General features: G+C 39.1%; 1 pseudogene; it reads right to left on the bottom strand.

Moving 5' to 3' along the window:
• Window positions 1-1,063: 1,063 nt before the first annotated feature.
• Window positions 1,064-1,862, bottom strand: LOC105483786 (ribosome biogenesis protein NSA2 homolog pseudogene; annotated as a pseudogene).
• Window positions 1,863-5,870: the final 4,008 nt, after the last annotated feature.

Below are 5,870 nucleotides of genomic sequence, written 5' to 3'. Positions count from 1 at the left end.
TTAATGGATGTATAATATATTGTTGGTATTTATTTAATCCTTCTTTTATACTGAACTTTTAGATTATCTTCTAGTTTTCTCCTTATAGATAATACCTTGATACACATTCTTGGACCATATCTTGGATTACTTTCTTGTGCTAAATTGATAGCAATGGAACTACTTATTGAATTAAAGAGTATGAACATTTTTAAGCTGTCTGAGTTAGGTAGTATTAGAAAGTTCGGTTGATTACAGAGGAGATCTACCAAAAAACAACAAAAAAGTCAGCTGCAAGTAATAGGAAAACTAACAACTAGGATTTATTACTTACATAACCAAGAAATATGAAGGAAGATAGGGAGATGTAACCAAGAAATTAGGCTCTCTTTATTTTTTTGCTCCAACATCCTCAGAATGTTGACTTTTCATCCAGTTACTTATTTGCCTCATGGCAGCAAATGTCTCCCAGCATCACACTGTCACACAAAATTCAGGAAGGTAGGGTATATGAAGCCAGGAGAGTGAGAGAAGCTCTTTACATACCACTCTTTAGGAAAGAAAATGTTTACCAGAAACCCCCGCAGCAGAATTCCCCTTAGGGCTTATTTCCAAGTACTGAGTCTTGTGGTCATCATTAACTGCTGGGTAGGCTAGGGAAACGAGTATCTGGTCTTTTCCACATTCAATAGTGAAATCAGACAAGGTTTGATATAGGTGTTGAGCTGCAACTGTATTAGATAGCAAAAGCCACAACAGTGCTGTGTAACAAACCATCCCAGAGCTTAGGTGTAAAAAACAATAAGCATTTATTTCATGTTCACAGTTTGGATTAATTGAAGCCTGTCTGATCTGTGTTGGGTTTGGCTAGCTTTGTGGGAGGGCTCTGGTCTGCTCTATGTGTTATCATTATTGGGTTAAAAAAATTTTTTTTAATGTTTACAATTTAATAAATCTCTGCATTGCAGACATATATGGCTGTTTGGAAGTATTCAGAAACATCACAGTAATGGCAGTTTTTTCAATTGGTGTGTAGTCCTCAATAATTATATATAAAATTGCTGTCAAATCAGTAAGACTGCATTTATGCATCCATCATTTTAAGACTGCATTTATGCATCCATCCTCCTTCCATCACAAGGCCCAATTCACTCGCATTTACCTCAATGACAGTACCTTTGGTAATAACACCCAAAGTTGTATACAGTGGGGATGAGGGGTTCTTCTTTACACCAAGTATTGGTAGGCAAAAGGTGGCTTTCAGTTCAGGATGTGTTACATGGGCTTTCTTGAAACGCAAACCCATTGCCCTGATGAATCTTTTGTATTTAGGTGGTTTTCTTGTAAAGCCATCTCCAACAAAGCAGACTTTAGTAACCATCCTCTTCCATGCCGCCTTCTTTCTCTTTCTTGTTCAAATAACTTTTAATACTTCTGTTTCTCCCTGGGCACGTACTTTAGGCAGAGGGACTTCCCATTTTCCCGCCTTCTCTTTTCGTTTCTGTTTAATCCTATTGGAAAGTACTTTAGCTCAAGATTGTCCCTCTCTGTCCAGCAGATAGGCCGGTACTGCTCCCTCTTTTCATCATTCTTTTGTTCGGTGTTTCTCTTTTCATGCATCTTGATCATCTTGTTCATTTGTATTTTCTCAGCATGGTGCCATTTATGGTAAAGCTTAGCCTTCAGACCAATCATTGTCTTTGCCTTCTTTGAACGTTCATGAACCTCTCGACTTTCCTTCTTTCTCTTTTTCTCATGGTAATCCAAACGGTATCCATAGTGTTTACAGTGTAATTCAATATATTCATTCTGTGGCATGGTGATGGCCACAGAGCCGCCAGGAGCAGCCCCTGGGGTGCAAAAACGCTTTCAATTTTCGTGTCTCAGAGACCCACGAGCCCACGTTGCGCAGGCCGGGACAAGAAAGCATTATTGGTTTTGTTTCTACTTTTTATTTTAAAACAAAATATACATAAATAAAACAGCTGGGTGTGGTGGCTCACACCTGTAATCCTACCTACTTGGGAGGCTGAGGCAGGAGAATCGCTTGAACCCTGGAGGTGGAGGTTGCTGTGAGCCCAGACAGCACCACTGCACTCCAGCCTGGGTGACAGAACAAGACTTTGTCTCAAAAAGAAAAGGAAAAAAAGAAAAGAAAAGAAAAAAGAAAAAAAGAGAGAGAGAGAGAGAGAGAGAGAGACAGTGTCTCCCTCTGTTGCCCAGGCTGGACTGCAGGAACACAATCATAGCTCACTATAACCTCAGACTCATAGGCTCATGTGATCCTCTCCCCTTGGCCTCCCAAGTAGCTGGGACTACATACAGGTAGGTGCACACCACTATATCCAGTTATTTTTATTTTTTTATAGAGATGGGGTCTCCCTATGCTGCCCAGGCTGGTCTCAAACTCTGAGCTCAAGCAATCCTCCCACCTCAGCCTTCCAAAGAATTAAGATTACAGGTGTGAGCCACCACACCTAGCCTCCCTCATCTGCCAGTGATTACCCATGGTATAGTATATACAGGAAAGTCAGGATAATGCCCAATTCCTTTTCTTTATCCATTTTTTGAAATAATGAATTGTTATCTTTCAAAGGAAACCAATTGTTTTATTACTATGAATTCACAAATGTAAATATATTCGATGTGTTTCAGTTCATTCCAATTCTTGTCCTTATTGAAGCTAAAATTGCCTGACTTGTGGCCACTAGGAATCTCTTCAAGTTGATTCCTGAGTCATTTTGAAATTACTCTAGTAGTTGACAGAGTCCTTGCTATCTGGTATTACAAAATGTTCTAGGCTAAGTTTATACTTTTTGTTGTTTGTTTTTTGGTTTTTGGGGTTTTTGTTTTGTTTTGTTTTGTTTGAGATAGTCTCGCTCTGTCACCCAGGCTGAAGTACAATGGCACAATCTCGGCTCACTGCAGCCTCTGCCTCCTGGCTTTAAGCGATTCTCCTGCCTCAACCTCCTGGGTAGCTGGGACTACAGGTGCACACCACCAAGCCCAGCTAATTTTTGTATTTTTCGTAGAGACAGGGTTTCACCACGTTGGCAACGCTGGTCTCGAACTCCTGACTTAAGTGATCCTCCTGCCTTGGCCTTCCAAAGTGCTGGGATTATAAGCATGAGCCACTGTGCCCAGCCTACTTTGTACTTTTTTTGTCACAGATCTGGAATCAGTCATTTATCCAAGAAGCTCTGGTTTTCTTTTAGTGAAAAGTGTAATTTCTTTACCACAAGCTGGGCTCTAGGGATGCCCTATGTTACTTGGTAGACTGGTCAATATTTGGGGGCTATTTTAGTGAACAGAACTAGAGAATATATTTTGAAGGTAAAAACATTTCATGACTTGACAGTGATATTTCCAATTCACATTCAGGTCTACAGTGCTATTCCTTAACTTTTTTTTGTTTGTGTTTCTTATAGAGACAGTGTCTCGCTATGTTGCCCTGGCTGGTCGTGAACTCCTGAGCTCAAACAATCCTCCCACCTCAGCTTCCCAAAGTGCTAGAATTACAGGCATGAGACACCATGCCTGGGCCCTTAACTTCTTTTTTATGTTATCTCTGCAACTCCTTCCACACCAAGAATCCTGGTTCTGGTTCTTAGAACAGGAGAAGTGATAGAATATTCCACAACTGCACATTTACTTTATCCTACATTATATAAAGAAGAGTTTCAAAATAACAATACTTACAATAACCATTACAAATTATGACTACTAACTTTTTTAAACTTTTTCATGCCTTATTCCTACTCTCGCCTCATTTTTAAAGTTATACTCTATCTACACTGTCAAGGCACATAATCATCACATACTATTATCTCCCTTTTTACTCTCATTTAGTCTTCATCTACAAGTACCTATATATTTAATACTTACCATCAGTCCTTGTACCAGAGACTGTCTAGTCACTTTGGTTGTCCAAAGCTTATTCTGTAACAGGTTCCTCAGGAAGTACGCATAGAAGCAATATTCCCTGTATTTTTGCATGTACATAACAGCTTGTCTGTGCCCTTTATACTTGAGTTATATTTCTTTCATTGAGTGTCCTAAATGTGCTATTCCATTTTCTTCTGACAGCAAAAGTCTAATAATAATCAAAAAGTCTAATAATAATCTTCCTTCCCTTATAACCTCATGTTGTTTTTGCCTAGATACTTAAATTTTTTTTTCCTTTTTCTTTAAAATCCAGAAATTTTACTAGAATACGTCTTAGTATTGGTCATTCAGGTTCACTATTCTCATATGTATAGCCCCCTCCCTCCCTCCTTTCCTTCCTTCCTCCCTCCCTCCCTCCCTTCCTTCCTTCCTTCCTTCCTTCCTTCCTTCCTTCCTTCCTTCCTTCCTTCCTTCCTTCCTTCCTTCCTTTCTCCCTCCCTCCCTCCCTCCCTCCTTCTTTCCTTCCTTCTTTTCTTCTCTTTTCTTTTCTGAGATAAAAATCTCACTCTGTTGCCCAGGCTGGAGTGCAATGGCATGATCTTGGCTCACTGCAACCCCTGCCTCCCAGGTTCAAGCAATTCTCCTGCCTCAGCCTCCCAAGTAGCTGGTATTACAGGCATGCACCACCACACTCAGCTAATTTTCATATCTTTAGGAGAGACGGGGTTTCACTATGTTGGCCAGGTGGGTCTCAAACTCTTGACCTCAGAAGATTCACCTGCCTTGGCCTCCCAAAGTGTTGGAATTACAGGCATGAGCCACCACACCCGGCCCATAGTCTCTTTCAATATGTACCTTCAAATCTATTTTATTTAAATTTTTTTTCTTGAATTATAACACTTAATATTTGATTTTCTCGCTTTGGTTTTCTTATTCAGACACTTTTGTTATCCATATGTTGGTTCTTCTTTGCCTATATTCATTCAATAGCTGTATTGTTCCTCAATCTTTCTCTCTTTCTTAGCTTTTGATTTTTTAATATTTTCCTTATTTTTACCTTCTATTTCTCTTAAGGCATTGTCTCCTATGTTTACTTACTGGGTCCCTTATAGTTGAGTCTTCATTTATTTTATTTTTCTATTTTTCTTGAGTTCTGTTACTTCACTTCTGAGTTTTCCTAATTCTGATTATGTTGTTCTTTCATGTTCTGTATAATTTTTAAAATGTCTTCTAGCTTATTTTGAAATAGTACATTATAGTTTTATTTTTCTTTTTAAAGCAAATCTTTCTGATCTGCTTTCATTATCTGTAGGGATATTATTTTGCTGTATTCTCATTTTCCTTATAATACCTTTGTATGAGGTTTGACTGCAACACTTTATTGTTGCTTATTTTTATATGGATTTAGGTTTCTTGAGCTTTTAGATTGAGGCTTTGTTCAGAATAACTGCTACAACTTTACACAATTACCTATTCTGTTGTGTTTCATGTAGTGAAGGAAAAAATAAGCAGCTTGCTTTGTAAGATTTTCTGGAGATTCTCATCACTTTTGTCTACCTTCTTTCCTTCATCTCTGTAATGCCTATTCTGTTCAATTTTAATTCTAGTCCTAGTAGTATCTTTAGGGAATGAATCTGTCCCAAAAGAGATTCCTACCTGGTGGGTTTTGAGAGTTCACAGGGGCGGGACTGCTCCACACCTTTCAGACCTCACTGAAGGGTTCCCCACTGCTCTCACCAGCAAATTGGAGCAGGCAAAACAGTTTCAGCTACTCTTCCAAAATTGACCTGCTAAGCCTTCCAGTGAATACCTGTAGTATATTTTAGGGGTTTCCTGTTCTCAGGTTTGTTAAATGCCTCATTACTCTCCTCTGCTTTCTCCTGCCCAGATGAGGATGCCACACAGGTCTTGTGACTATCAATTATTTATTCTCACCTGCTTCTATTTTCAGGGTTCAAAGGGATACCTTCTCATTTGGTTTTGTTGGAAATGTCTGCAGACTTTTG

This window comes from Macaca nemestrina, chromosome 10, assembly GCF_043159975.1.
Source record: "Macaca nemestrina isolate mMacNem1 chromosome 10, mMacNem.hap1, whole genome shotgun sequence".
Classification (NCBI taxonomy): Eukaryota; Metazoa; Chordata; class Mammalia; order Primates; family Cercopithecidae; genus Macaca; species Macaca nemestrina.
This window is presented reverse-complemented; position numbering and strand designations above follow the sequence as displayed.